Genomic DNA, 15,498 nt, shown 5'->3' with positions numbered 1-15,498 from the left:
GGGTCACGGAGAGGCACTACCTGGAAGATAATGGGCTAGGAAAGCGGAAGGAGGCTAAGCGAGAGTTCTTGTCAAAGCCTCCGTTTATTAGAGACGGGGTACAACTTTTATAGGGTAAAGAGTTGGGGGATGGGCACAGGGGCCTGGGCTCTTGCCGCGTGGTTCACGTTGGTCACATGGTCCTCGTTGGTCACGTAGGCAGGAGGTTATCTTTGTTCAGGTCACTGTAGGCCAAGAAGTCACGAGTTGACACACCTAGCTCCCTAGATAGTTTGGAATGTGGGGTGGGTTCCGCTAACAGATAGCTCTCCATAAACAGCCAATTTGGGTGTGGGGTAGGCTCTGTCAATAGAACGATTCCTAACACAATTAAGGGTGTGGGGTTCTCTGCAGACTCCCCAGGGTGATGGTTCCTGTAATGATTTTAGGAGGAAATTGGCTCCTAACAAAGATTAACCTTTACACAGATCATAGGTATGCTTCTGCTACCCTACACATCCATGGAAAGAGGGTTGTTAACCCAGAAGGAAAAACTATCAAAAACAAACAAGAGACCCTAAGCTTAGTACAGGCTCTATGGCTTCCCAGGAAACTGGCTGTGATGCATTGTCTGGGTCACCAGACGGGGACCGACTTGGTCACCAAAGGAAACAACCTAGCAGACAAAACAGCCAAGGAGGTGGCCCTAGATAGACCCCACCTCACTCTACCAGTCCAGATGGACCCAGGGCCATGCACCTCCCTCCTCCATGCCACAAAAAAAGAGGACACTGACTGGGTTACCAGAGTCGAGGTGGTTCGCAAAGGAAATGGCTGGTACCTCCCAACTGGGAAAGTCCTCCTCCCACAATTGATGGGCCAACATGTACTGTACGGGATCCATCGCTCCACCCATATGGGGACCAAAAGAATCAAGAACTTGCTCCAGAGGTCACCTTCAAAGACATGCCAGTCAGCTAATTGACATATATATATATGTCAATATATTTATTGCCAGGAGTGTCAAATGGTGTTTACCATACAAGAGGAGATAAAGGTACCTGGGCAAGAGGAACTCGACCTGGAGTATAATGGGAGACTTCACTGAAGTCAAACTAGGAAAATATGGTTATAAATACTTGCTAGTCTTTGTAGATAACTTTTCAAGCTGGATGGAGGCGTTCCTGACCAAACACGAGACTGCGTATGTAGTAGCCAAAAAGATTCTTGAAGTAATTCTTCCCAGGTTTGGTGTCCCACACATGTCTGGATCAGGTAAGGGACTTGCCTTCGTCTCTCAGGTAAGTCAGGAAATAGTGGCCACACTGGGAGCCAAATGGAAGTTACACTGTGCACATAGATCCCAGAGTTCAGGACAGGTTGAGCTGGTAAATCAGACTCTATAAGAGACCCTCACCAAATTAGTCCTGGAGACTGGTGGGGACTGGGTTGCCCTCCTTCCTTATGCTCTGTTTAGGGCTAGGAATACCCACTATCAGTTAGATTTAACCCCCTTTGAGATCATGCATGGGCACCCTTCTCCTTTCATCCCCAGCCTAGTCTGAGCTAATTGCACCAGTCAGGGAAATAGATTTAGCCCAAAGTCTAAAAGCACTCTCCCAAGTTAGGGCCGAGATCTGGCCAAGACTAAAAGAGATTTACTCTACTGCTTACCCACCTAAGCTGCATACCTTCCAGCCTGGAGATTGGGTCTTGGTTCTGGCGACATCAACACCGCAGCCTCAAGCCGTGCTGAAAGGGACCATACCTGGTGATCCTTAAGACTCCCACCACAATCCAAGTGGATGGAATTGCCCCCTGGGTTCACCACGCCCACATTCGACTATTCCATTAGTCGCCAGTGGAGGAAAACTGGAAATCACACCTTGATCCCAGCAACCCCCTGCGATTAAAACTTCACTAAAATGGCCACCTTGCTACTGCTGTTGGCCCTGCTTCTGCTCCAGATGCCAGAAGTCGGGACTGCGCGCCACCAACCAACCCCCATCAGCCAGTATAGCAGACATGGACTGTATACATTTCCGGGGAAGAAGAGGCTTTGTCGGCTGTTAACACGGCTCTGGACACCTGGTTCCCTGATCTTACCATTGACGTTCAAACCCTTCCAATGCACGCTGGACTTTCATCATCATCCGCCCGCTGGAGCGCTGGCGGTTCATCCAGGTCAATGGTATCTTTGTCTAGGACACACATAAAAATTTTGGTCAGGATGTTGGGGAAGCGGAGATTTTTATTGTGCAAAATGGAGATGTGAAACCAATGCTAGTACAGGGCACAGCGTTAGCAGGACTTAATCCAAGTCACCTGGAAATATCCCCAGAGTTCTTCTCCTCCTCCAGGTCCCCTAGGGATGTTTAAGCTCATCCCCGGAGGTAAAAATGCAGACTGGGTAACACCAAAACACGGGGACTGCGATTTTACGACTCCACTGGCTCACATTACAGGGTGCCCATCTCTACAGCCCAGTCTTTCCAGCTATCCACATTTTCTGTAGGCCCAAACATTATTCCGAGCTGCCCCAAGGGTACTCGAGCTCCGGAAACCTTGCTCCCAGAGATATTTACCCCAAGCCCGCATTTACCTTCCACGACACTGTACCCTGCACCCGTTTCACCTTCAGCTGACAGACTACTAAAATTATGCGTCTTTTGCATTCTTAAATAATTCAGCCCCTAATCTCACACTGCTTGCTGGCTTTGCCTTATGCTCAGCTTCCATATTATGAAGGAATTGCCATCATATCTGATGCTTCCTGTTGCAGATGGCAATCTCAGGTCTCACTCACCCTGACTGAAATACAAGGTTATGGCACTTGCCTTGGAGAGGTGCCCCCCCAATCTAAGACATTGCAACAATTCCGTTGCCCTGAGTCAGCAGAAATGGGGTACATTGTACCCCCCGAATATGCCTGGTGGGCCTGTTCCATCAGCCTAACTCCTTGTTAGTAAGTATAGTATAAGTATATACATATACTTAGCATCACTTCCAAGTATTGGATCATAGTTAGACTCATCCCTGAGGTGGTCTACCATGACACCGATTTCCTAGCCCATGGTCAATAGCTCCCCTTCTCAGGACAAAAAGAGAGCCCTTTACTACCCTTACCTTGTCCATCCTCCTTGGGGCATGGTTGACAGGATTAGGCATGCTGACCCGTCACCCAACAGGCTGGATATCAGTCAGCATCTACATAAGTCCATTGACGAAGACATCCAACACCTAGAGTCATCTATGTTGAGCCCGGAGGCCTCCCTAGACAGTTTAGCTGAGGTAGCCTTACGAAATAGAAGAGGACTAGATCTGTTACTTCTTCAGCAAAAGGGCCAATGCATGGCCCTAGTAGAAGAGTACTTCTCCTATGCCAATAAGACAGGGGTAATTAGGCAAACAGTGGCTAAAATACAGGACGGTTTGTTACACAGACAAAAGGAACCTGACGCTTCCCAAGGATGGTTTGAGTCCTGGTTTTCATCATCCCCTTGGCTAACAACATTGGTAACTTTAAAAATTTAAAAAACTTTGCAACATCAAGAGCTAGTTGAAAAACAGGGTATCTAACTAGGACATTGAGTTCAAGCACAAACCACAGAATGTTCCTGGCCACTTGTCAACACCCAACTTCGTGGTCTACCAGGGAACAGCAGAAGCAACCGCTTTGGGGAGGCGGGGCATGCTAGAGATAATTCACACCTGCTGTTATGTAAACCAGCTCCCTTGACCCAAAATAAATCTGCTTGTGGTTTTTGCCTATATATGTCAGCCTCAATTGAGAATGGGGGCTTCACCCTACTGTGCTACGCTGTGAGTAGAGGTTGAGCTCCCAGCCTGGCATGGACTTCGCATGCTGAATAAACCTTGCTTTTTTTTTTTTTTTTTTTTTTGAGGCAGGGTTTCTCTGTGGTTTTGGAGCCTGTCCTGGAACTAGCTCTTGTAGACCAGGCTGGTCTGGAACTCACAGAGATCCGCCTGCCTCTGCCTCCCAAGTGCTGGGATTAAAGGCGTGCGCCACCTAAACCTTGCTTTTTCATTCTGGACTTGACTGGATTCCGGTGGTCTCTCTGGGGGTTGAGACTTGGACACAACAACCTTGACCTGTTTTGTTCTAGCAACAGAAAACTATGAATGTAGCCTGTGACCTTCAATTGGTATGTTCATTTCCTAGTATCATGTTAATGCAGTCTTTTGTCTTTGACCTTTTAGGGTCAGGGTGTATTTTGACCAATTGGAAAATAAATGCAGGCAAATTTTCAGTACTCACTGGAATTCCTTACCAAAACTATTCTGTTTCTTTGTTTTATTGTTTTCATTCACATCTTCATATTCTTTACTATATTTCTAAATCCCCACGCTTCTACCCTAGAAAAAGGTTTTTTTGTCCAGGCTGGGTCCCGACAAGAAATTTTTGCTTCTGAAATTCTTTTTTTTCCAAATTCAGGCTCTGGGCAACTGTTGACTGCCAAATCATCTTCATTATTTGTTATAGCACTGAACCCCAGGGACACCAGCCTCCTGGGATTTTTATATTTGCTATTTTAAAAATAGTCATAAAACTGGTAATGAGATATGAAAATTAATAACATTCATCTTTCTGTCTTTGAAAGTAATTACATAGTCACTACACAAAGTTGAGAAAACAGAGATTAAACAAAATAGAGAAAATAAAATCAGTTCTATTGTGTTTCCAAAGCTCTGAGAATCTCAATAATTTCTCTTCCTCTCTTTTCTTCTTGTGTGTGTGTGTGTGCACATCTGTGTGCATAAACATGTGTGCGCATGCATGAGGCTCATGTGTGGCGGTCAGAGAACAACCCTTGGGAGCCGATTTTGTACTTTTACAATGTGGATACCAGAGGTGGAAACAGAGATCATTAGGTCTGGAATCTAGTGCCTTTACCATCCCCCAGTCCTTGATAATTTCTTTTTTTTCTTTGTTTTTTTGAGGCAGGGTTTCTCTGTATGTGTGTGTTGTGTACCAAACGTGTCTCAACATTTTTCAGTCCACATCTAACCCTAATTTTTATTTTATCTTGGAAAAGGGTTTCATGTATCTCAAGCAGGTAGCTGAGGATAACCTTGAAGCAATCTTCCTGTCTCCGCTTCCTGAGTGCTGATACTAAAAGACGCACTACTATACCGAACTTTTTCCTGCTTTGAATTACTCAGAAAATAGCATCAAAGGCAGGTCATGAAAACTGAAAGTGCTAGTCTCAGCGAAGGTGGGCTAAATTGTTTTTAAGCAGATGACTGTACACTGCATGGGTTTTCCTGAGGTGGTGCAAACACATATCTATTTACCTCAAATAGGGCATTAGTGGCAGAGCAAATAGATGGTTCCTCCCAAAATTTCCAAAATATTTCCAAAAATACCTAATGGTAATCACAAGGGGGAAACTCCCTGTTTCTCAAGGTTATTCTCAAGATTACAATCTAACTTTATCTTCAGCTAGTTCCTGAAACAGAGTCACTGAACCAGCTAATCCTAGATTTCAGATTATTCTCTTCCTGCTTAGATTTTTGGCTATTTTCTTCCTGTGCGGGGGAGGGGAGGGCTGGATTTATCCAGGGATACCTGGATTTATCCAGGTCTTTCACAGCATGAGGACAACTCCTGAAGACTGTCCTGGGGCTCCCTGAATAATCAGCAGGCAGCTCAGTCAGCTAGTCTCCTCAGCAACTGCTCACTGTGTGTACAAGGGAGGAGCCCTGTGAATCTTTCAACTATCAGGAACTTCCTGAGTACTGTAAGATTTATTCACTTCCTGAGTCTATGGACTTCCTTCTTTCAAAGAAAACAGCCACACAATATTCTACTCCTTCCTCCATTTTTTTAAAGGCAGGATCTCAGTCTTGCCATGACTATACCTACACAGGGTAGCCTGAAACCCAGGAGACTAGCTTGGAACTCACAAGCACCAATCTAGCCCCAGCCTCCCAAGTTGCTAAGATTATAAATTTGTGCCACCAGGCTTGGCTTAATGTTTATATATAATTTTTCTTGTTTGCTTGTTTTTGAGACAGGGTTTCTCTGTGCAGCCCTGGCTATCCTGAAACTCTCTCTGTAGACCAGGCTGGCCTTAAAACTTAGAGATTCACCTGCCTCTGTCTCCCAGGTGCTAGGATTAAAGGCATGCACCACTTCTGCCTGATATATTTGCATTGTTTTAGCTCCCTGTTCCACTATGTTCTCTGGGCTTTGGAGGTGGTGATATAGATACTTGTTTATTTCTCCGTTTATGGTTGAGTATCACAGCAATAGCTATTTATAAGACTGTTTATAAGTCTCTGTATTAATCACTACCCACTGTGAAAAAAAACCCCAAAACCAAAAAACAGTTTTCTTTTACATGTGTGGTGGATGAGTGAGCTGGGGTGGGAGCGGGGCTGACCAGGCTCTCCTAGTAACCTGACAGAAATCTAAGCCTTAGTTTCAGTTCTCTTAAAAGGAACAGAGCTAAACAGACAGACCTCAGAAAAACCACAGCCTTCTGCTGGCTCAGCAGGTACCCCAAGGCCCCTTCTGGTGGCTCAGCAGGCTCCCAAAGCCCCTTTGTTGGCTCAGCAAGCGTCCCCCAGTCTCCTGATAACTAAAGATAGTTTTCCCTGTCCTGCTGCTAGAAGGTCCCTAACCACTAGGACCTTGGACCAATCAGCTCCCATACTAATCTTTCTTCCATCAATCAGCCCCAGATGAATCCTTTCTCTCTGGATTTCTCCTATCTCTGTTTAAAAGGAGCTTGTGACATTCTTTGGGGGTCACCAAGTGCCATCCCAATGTTGGAATTAATAAAGTACTCCTGTTATTGCATATGTGGGCAGTTGGTTTTCTTTGGGGGCTTCTCTCGGACTCTAACAGTGGATAGCACCAATAATCAACAGATGGAAACTCAAAGCTGGGTGGTGGTGGTGCATGCCTTTAATACCAGCACTTGGGAGGCAGAGGAGGTGGATCTCTGTGAGTTCGAGGCCAGCCTGGTCTACAAAGTGAGCTCCAGGACTGGTACATAGAGAAATCCTGTCTCAAAAAAAAAACAAAACAAGCCGGGCGGTGGTGGCGCATGCCTTTAATCCCAGCACTCGGGAGGCAGAGGCAGGCGGATCTTTGTGAGTTCGAGGCCAGCCTGGTCTACAAGAGCTAGTACCAGGACAGGCACCAAAGCTACAGAGAAATCCTGTCTCAAAAAACCAAAAAAAAAAAAAAAAAAACAAAAACAAAAAAAACAAAACAAAACAACAACAACAACAACAAAAAAAACATGTAAACTCAAATGCTTAAAATGTGTCTTGGGATTGGGGATATAGTTTACTTTGTAAAACTCTTCCCTAGTATATAAAAGCCCCTGGATTTGATCCCCGGCATTGCATAAAATTGAAGGTGGTATTTGTCTGTACTCTCAGTAGTAGGGAGGTAGAGATAGGAGCATCAGGAATCCAAAGTCATTTTAGCTACACAGTGAGTTTAAGGCCAGCCAGCCTGGGCTATGTAAGACCCTTTCTAAAAATTAAAAAAAAGAAACAAGGAACATATCTAAGGAACACATCTGTTGTGTGGACAATCCATTTCCACACAACACACCTACTCACCCCAGATGTTGAGATAGGGAGCTGCGGGGCTGCGTCCCTGGCACCCCAGCCGCCTGCATGGCTAGCTTTACCCAAAATAATTACACGGAAACTGTATTCTTTTAAACAATGCCTGGCCCATTAGTTCCAGTTTCTTTTTGGCTAGCTCTTACATATTGACCTAACCCATTTCTAATAATCTGTGTAGCCCACGAGCTGGCTTACCAGGAAAGATCTTAACCTGCATCTGCCTGGAGTGGGAGAATCATGGTGACTCCCTACTCAGCTTCTTTCTCCCAGCATTCTGTTCTGTTTACTCTGCCTACCTAATTTTCTGTCTTATTAAAGGGCCAGGGCAGTCTCTTTATTTAACCAATGAAATTAACACAAAACAGAAGACTCTCCCCCATCACTCAGACAAGAAGCCCACAACATACCAAAGTACAACTTGGTCAACCAATCATTTTTATTGGACTTTCTTGTAGGAATATGGTGAAGGGCTACTTAAAGGAGCAAAAATGACTCAAAGACAGCATCATTATCATCAAAGCCTACTCTGTTGTCAGGGATACACCAGAGAAGACGATTTGGACAAGGGTTTAAGCCAGTAGAAAGACTTTACTAGCTGACTGTCGACTACAAAGGGTGACTACATTGTGAAGCCCAGTACAGCATCCAGCCTTTCTCAGTGGGAGCTTTTAAGCACAACCTAGTGTTGACATACTTCAGTTAGCCAGAAGCAGAACCACAGAAACCAGAAAACAAGGTATTTCTTTTTCTTTTTTTTCCAAGACAGGGTTTCTTTGTTATAGCTTTTTTTTTTTTGGTTTTTCGAGACAGGGTTTCTCTGTGGTTTTGGAGTCTGTCCTGGAACTAGCTCTTGTAGACCAGGCTGGTCTCGAACTCACAGAGATCCGCCTGCCTCTGCCTCCCGAGTGCTGGGATTAAAGGTGTGCGCCACCACCGCCCAGCTCTTTGTTATAGCTTTAAAGCCTGTTCTAGAACTCGCTCTGTAGACCAGGCTGGCCTTGAACTCACAGAGATCTGCCTGTGTAGGAGCAGTCTTTTTACAAGGTCAAAGTAAGTTCAAGTTTCTATTTACTGCAAAACTCAAATTGACCTAACCTATCCCTGGAATTTGACAGGTTCCACACCCTGGGGAATTTGAGTGTACCCTGAACTCTGCCCTGATAAGATAAGGTATTTGGCCAAGGCGTCTTGAGACATCCTGCCGAAATGTGGTATCAAATAATCTTACCTGTTGTATGCTTCTGTCATTTGCTTGCCAAGTTCTTATGGGACCAAATTCCTCTCGAAATCTCCAGTGTGTACCTTTTTCTCCTATAAAAGGAGGCTTGAAAACTTCATCCACACAATTCTCTCAAACCCCGCTTTAGAGAGGTAGTCCTGTATTCAGTAAAATACAGTGTAATTATCTGGCAGGGTTTCTCTGTGTAACAACCCTCGCTGTCTTGGAACTCACTATGTAGACCATATAGGCCTCGAACTCACAGAGACCCACCTACCTCTGCCTCCCAAGTGTTGGGATTAAAGGTATGCACCACCACCGCCTGGATTTGATTAACTGGCTTTAATTTGTGTAATGGTCTTTACTCTTGCACAGTGGAATTAACTGTTAGTATATTTAGAGACTTTCCTGGAACTGTAGACTTTGATGGAATACGTCTTTGTTTTTGTTTTGGAAGGTGGTACTGTTATGGCCTGAATGGTCCTTCTATCATGGGGTCAATTGTGCTAAGGCTGGGGTCCTTCTAAGGTCTGAAGTCCTGTTACATGCTCCAGCATGGCTCACAAAAGCTAGGAACCTGGAGCATACTGCAGAACCTACAGGCAGCCCAACAGGCTGGAGAGTGTCCCTTCCAGATGATGTAGTTGGTCAGAGCCTCTTTCATGCAGGTTGTCTAGTTTCTTCTTCCAGGCTGTTTGGCTAAAGTCTTCTTCTTCCAGGAGGCTGGCCTTGCCTGAGAAGCATCTTTGCAACTTGGCTTTTCTGAGAGTGACTCTCAACTGTCTTTGTTGTTCACTCTTAGAAGGGAGGGATGGAGGGAGGCCTAGTGAATTTGATCAGTTTCAGGGAATTCCTGAAGCTGTTTTGAGGTCTACTTTCTGCCTTTCAGAATCTTTCTGGGGAGCTGGGAACATTTCAGTCTCTAGGAAACTGCTATATAACATCATATCTGATTAAGAAAACAATAACCATGGTGGTTTTCCCATTGGGGCCTATGATCTTTTAAGTCACAGTTTTGGGTTTGTTTTGTTTCATTTTTAAACAGTTTCACTTGGTAACCTTGGCTGGCCTGCAACTTTTTTTTTTTTTTTATAGATCAGGCTGGCCTCCAGTTTACAGAGATCTACATGCCTCTGCCTCCTCCCAAGTGCTAGAATTAAAGGTGTGTACCATGCCGCTCCCTTGTTTTATAGTACCAATACCCAGTCCCTTTCAGTAGGAACAGGCTTAAACCCATGGTAAAATAGCTTGTTGTAGCCATAACAATTGTACCACTATTGCACCAGGGGCACTTATCTAGCCTGGTATGTTGGTCCTGTAGTATGTAGTCCCGGGAGGATTGCTGGTGACAATTAACCCCTAGCATCCTGCATAACACTTTCAGGTACTATGAAAACCAGGTATCAAATCCTATGGTGACTCTAGCAATAGAGACTTACCAACTAGTTCTGGCAAAACCATGAGGTGACAACAGCTTCATGGTTTGTGGAGCCTCCAGGCCTGCCCTGCCAGAAACTTGTATGGAGGTAGTTTACCTCTGATACTGGAAGTCACACCCTTCCCACCACCCCCAAATTTTATGGCTTGCGAGAGTGGTCTTTCCTACTTATACAAGTGCCTTAATTTAAACCCCTTAGCTGCTGACTTTATAGCTCTTTCAGATACTTTTCCAATTTGTAAGATACTCAAGAGTTACGATTATGTGATCAAACCTTTGTACAGAAGATAGGTCATTGTCCTCTATCCAAGTGTCAGTTCATCTTGGATGGTTAAGCCAATGGACGGAGGCATTTCCTTCATCAAGGGTCCCTCTTCCCAGATGCCACTAGCTTGTGTGGAGGTGACAGGAAAGCTAAGCTGCACAATGGATGAGGAGTTGCTCACACGAATAACCATGAGTGTCGCAAAGACAGCTGGAACACCAAAAGTCATACCCTAACTTGGGTAACAACATATGAAAATTACATTCCCAGGGCTCCCTGCAGAACTAGCAGCCAGTGCAGCCAGCCAGGGTCTCCTCTTCCAAGCAATTGTCCATTGATCTTATAAGCTTGGGGAGGGGCCTTGTGTGTCTTGCAACTTATAGGAGTTTCCTGAGTCTTGTAAGTTTCCCTGGGCTTCCCTCCTCTCTCCAAAAGAGAAAGCTTCCCTTAGTAAATAGCCACAGAGCAGTGTAGCTGGTAGGGCGGCCCTCATAGGATCCAGAGGAGAAGGCTGTGAGGTAGATCCAGTTTTTGAGGATCAGGATGTCAGGATGGCTGAGGATTTTTAACACCATCTCCTTTTATGGATGTGTGTGTGTGTTTTTTTTTTTTTTTTGATTGAGGGACAGAAGCTCAGGCTATCTGTTGCAGTCTCCTGAGGTTCTCATGGCTGGACAATCCGTCTTTCTTTATGTCCAGCCATCTGTCTCATACCCTGAGCAGAGAGGGGACGTTTGACAATGTTTCCATTTTTTCTCTTGGCATTTTTTCAACTCTAGAGTCAGACGTCCATTTTTTTGGCAAGTGTTTATCCTTCCAATTATTTTAGAATAATCAGAATTCAGCCTGTTACAGAGCTGAATTTGTACTATGTACATTCTTTCTATTTTGACTGACACTGTTTTCTGTTCTAATCTTTGCATTTAACAACCCATTCATATAAATAGTCTAGCCCCTGCAGTATTTCTGATCCATAGGCACAGTAGCTATTGAATACTGAAGGTATAAACCTTAAGATCTTTAGAAAATGAAGTACGCTTCCCAGATAATTCTCTCCTGGAGAACTTTTAGCAACATTTGAAAAGACAAGCATTGCTAGCTTAAGAAAACCATTATTTTAAATGTGTGAGGGTAGAAGACTATGCACATGCCATTGTCCATGAGTGGAGGTCAGAAGAGGGAAATGGGTCTCTCTTTCTGCCTGGTGGGTCCTTGGGATCTAACTCAGATCGTCAGGCCTGGTGTCAGGTGCCTTCTCCGGCAGAGCCCCTCACTGGCTCATTTGTTAACTTGGGCTATGTATTTTTTCTAGTCAATTACTTCTCTGAAAATGTAAACAATTTTATCCTTATATAATTGAGATTATTTTGGGTGTACTACTTTGCAACCTCCCCTTTCCATAGGAAATATAGATATCAATAATAATTTTCAATGAGGAGGGTAGAGAGCTGGCTCAACAGTTAAGAACACTGATTTTTCTTTCATGAGACCTGGGTTTGATTCCCAGCACCTACATGGCAGCTCACAATTATCTGTAACTCCAGTTTCAGGGGATCTGATGTCCTCTTCTTAGCTCTGCTGGCACCAGGCACACACATGGTACACAGATGTACATTCAGACAAAACACTTAGACACATAAAAAAATCCTAAACAGAAATAATTTTTAATGGATCAGTGGTAATCTGTTAACTAATTATTTCATTAATTAACTACCTTTTGACATTTTGGTTGCCTCTAATTCTTTATTTTTATCAGGGATAGTGAAAGAAGAATCTTTTTTGTTGTTGTTTTATTTGTTTTTTTGTATTCTTTTTGTTTTTCAAGGCAGGGTTTTTCTGTAGCCTTGGAGCCTGTCCTGGAACTAGCTCTTGTAGACCAGGCTGGTCTTGAACTCACAGAGATCTGCCTGCCTCTGCCTCCCAAGTGCTGGAATTAAAGGCATGCGCCACCACCGCCCGGCCGAAAGAGAATCTTTAAATGGAATTTTTGTGTACAGTTGTGGGGATTTCCTAGAAACAAGTGGAATGTCTGGGTTAAAGAGCATACAAATATTTTATCCTTTGATTTTCATAGTCAAACAGCTCTCTCGGAAGGTAACATTTGGATTCTCCCATTGATTCCTTCATGTGTCAACAATGTTGGCTATTAAAAAAAAATCTTTAGAGTTTGATTTAAAAAACACAATTAAGTAACCCAAACAAATCAGGTTTTTTTTTAAACACTTAGGAGGTGTTGTATATTCTGTGCCTGTCTGTCTTCTTCCCTGCCCCTGGGCTCCGGCTGTGAGATGTCTATTCTCCACGTGGCCCTCCTTCTCTCCTGCTCTGAGCCTCTTCTTTTCCCTCTACTTTCCACACCTACTTCCTTGCTGGTTCAGTGTGACACCTTCCCATCTTCAAAGTCCCAACTTGTCATTCATGGGATCTAAGTGTGATGAGGAGGACAGTTTATGCTGCAAGAGACAGAGGACCTGAATTCAGTTTTAGCATCCACTCTGGATGGCTCAAAACTTCTTTAACTCTAGTCTTTGCACCCCTCTCCCTCCATCTTTTGGCCTCTGCAGGCACCTGCACACAAGTACATATACCTTTTCATAGACACACCAACACATAATTTAGAAACTGAAATAACTTTCTGGGCAGTGGTGGCACACGCCTTTAATCCCAGCACTCAGGAGGAGAGGCAGGCGGATCTCTGTGAGTCAAGACCCGGTCTACAGAGTGAGTTCCAGGACAGCCAGAACTCACGCTACAATTTATTGTTTACTTATTTTGGTCTTTTGAGACAGTCTCATTCTGAAGCTCAGTCTGTCCTTGAATTTGCAGTGATCCTCCTCCTCAGCCTCCCCAGTGGTTATAGGATTACAGCCCAAACCCCACATCTAGGTTTGTTTATCTGTTTATCATCCCCTTTCTTTCTTTCTTTCTTTCTTTCTTTCTTTCTTTCTTTCTTTCCTTTTTCAAGACAGGGTTTCTCTGTAGCTTTGGAGCCTGTTCTGAAACTGGCTCTATACACAAGGCTGGCCTCAAACTCACAGAGATTCACCTGCCTCTGCCTCCCAAGTGCTGGGATTAAAGGTGTGTGCCGCCACTGCCTGGTTTATTACTTTTAACCCAAGGTCAAAGCCTTCCACATGGCAGATGTTAAATTGAGTTTTATAATTCTATTCCCAGAACTCTACCCTAGCTGTAAAGTCTGGGGTTGTAGCCCTGAAATCCCAGTTTGAGGCAGAAGGATTTCATTTTTTTTTTTCCTTTAATATACAGGGTTTCTCTGAATAACAGTCCTGACTGTCCTGGAATTTACTTTGTAAACCAGGCTGGCTTCAACTCAGCTGGCCTTGAACTCACAGAGATCCACCTGCCTTCACCTCCCAAGTGCTGGGATGAAGGGTGTGCACCACCACCACCTGGTGAGGATTCCAATTTTAAGAATTGCCTGGGCACACAAATTGAGTCTATGGCCAGATTGGGTGATTTATTGAGAGTCTGTTTCACACTGAAAATGTTAAAAGAGATGGAGCAACACAGGGTGGTAGGGCATTTGCCTGGGAGGCAGGAGGTCCTGGCTTCATTCCCTTGTGTAATGGGAGTGTGGGGGAATCTAAATTCTTACCTAAACTAAGAGGAAAGTTACATAATACTTAGAGACTCGGAAAATGAATTTATTTACAGATCTGGCCAAACTGGGGTGGGGGGAAGGGAAGAGATAAGCGAATCTCTGTGAGTTCGAGGCCAGCCTGGTCTACAGAACTGGTTCCAGAACAGGTTCCAAAGCTGTGGAGAAACCCTGTCTCGAGAAATCAAACAAATAAAAGAAAAGAAGGAAGGAAAGAAGGAAGAAAATCCAGGAAATGTGCTGAGCAGGTGTTCTTCTGGGGGATGACATATGCAGGAAGTCTTCTCTGGGAATGAGTCTTAGGACATTAGGGCTTCTGTGGAATTTCCTGGAGGAACCTAATCCCAGAAGATGAATGATTGCTGTTCTTTCCTATAAATAGCAGCTTTCTTAAGGGTCAGTTTAATCAGTTTTTTTAATCAGTTGTGTCTCTAGCTTACTGCCTATATAAAAACTTGAAAACAAACAAGCGCATTGTTGAATTGCTCTCTCTTTTTCTGATTTGACACACTGTTTTCGTAACCATTTTAGATTTTTGTATCCATAGGCTTTTGGTGTCTAAACTCCTAAATTACTTCATTTCCTTTCAAGGCTGCAGGGAAAACCCAGTTCTCAGACAATGTCTCCCATCTGCTGTCACCTTGGGTTCTGCAAAGCGGGAGAGTACAGAGTAGACCCTGCCTCCCCCAGGGTAATTACTTTCAGGTGAGGTTGCTCTCTACAGCAAAAGTGAAGGTTTTGTGGGAGCCAGATAGACACCCTCAAGTGACAGCTTCTTTGGACCCTGCAGAACCAGAACTCCCCCTCGCCTCAGTTCTTCCTTTATTGCCCATCTCTGTCTCCCAAAGACAGACTTGGTGTCACCTACTCCTTCATGTGTCCTTCTCAATGTGGGCACGTGGACTAAGTCTCCTCCCTCTATTTTCCATGTTACTCACCTGCTTCATTAACTTATAGGGGCAGGTGGTCAAGTCCAGCATTTGCGGGCACTGCCAGAGCTGGGGGTTTGTACTAAGACTCTGGATACGGTATTTCACATGGGATTATTACCATGGTGATGACCAATGCCTGCAGTCAAAATATTTCAATTTACTCCTTTCCCATTTGTAAACATTTAATTTTCTACTCTTATAAATAAAATCCCTTAAAAGTACTACCAGTTATTGGAGCTGGAGAGGCGACTCAGTGGTGAAGATCATATACTGCTCTTGTAGATGGTGCGGGTTGGGTTCCCAGCACCCATGTGGCAGCTCACAACAGTCAGTACCTGTACCTGCAACTCCAGACGATCTGATGTCCGCCTCTGGTCTCCTCAGGCACTGTCCAAGTGTGGTGCACATACACGCAGGCAAAATAAAAGGAAATTG

The 15,498-nt window shown here is 44.3% G+C and overlaps 1 long non-coding RNA gene across 1 annotated transcript; it reads right to left on the bottom strand.

Moving 5' to 3' along the window:
• Nucleotides 1-203: 203 nt before the first annotated feature.
• LOC121463228 lies at nt 204-3,317 on the bottom strand. The gene is made up of 4 exons (XR_005976422.1): nt 3,106-3,317; nt 2,086-2,180; nt 1,658-1,731; nt 204-224 (listed from the first exon to the last, which is right to left on the bottom strand). It is a non-coding gene; the product is annotated as an uncharacterized LOC121463228 (long non-coding RNA).
• Between the last annotated feature and the right edge of the window lie 12,181 nt (nt 3,318-15,498).

This window comes from Microtus oregoni, unplaced genomic scaffold (assembly GCF_018167655.1).
Source record: "Microtus oregoni isolate MIOR12 unplaced genomic scaffold, Mior012 000026F_ref0000081, whole genome shotgun sequence".
Lineage (NCBI taxonomy): Eukaryota > Metazoa > Chordata > Mammalia > Rodentia > Cricetidae > Microtus > Microtus oregoni.
Note: the sequence above shows the minus strand (reverse complement) of the source record. Positions and strands in the feature narration are given on the sequence as shown.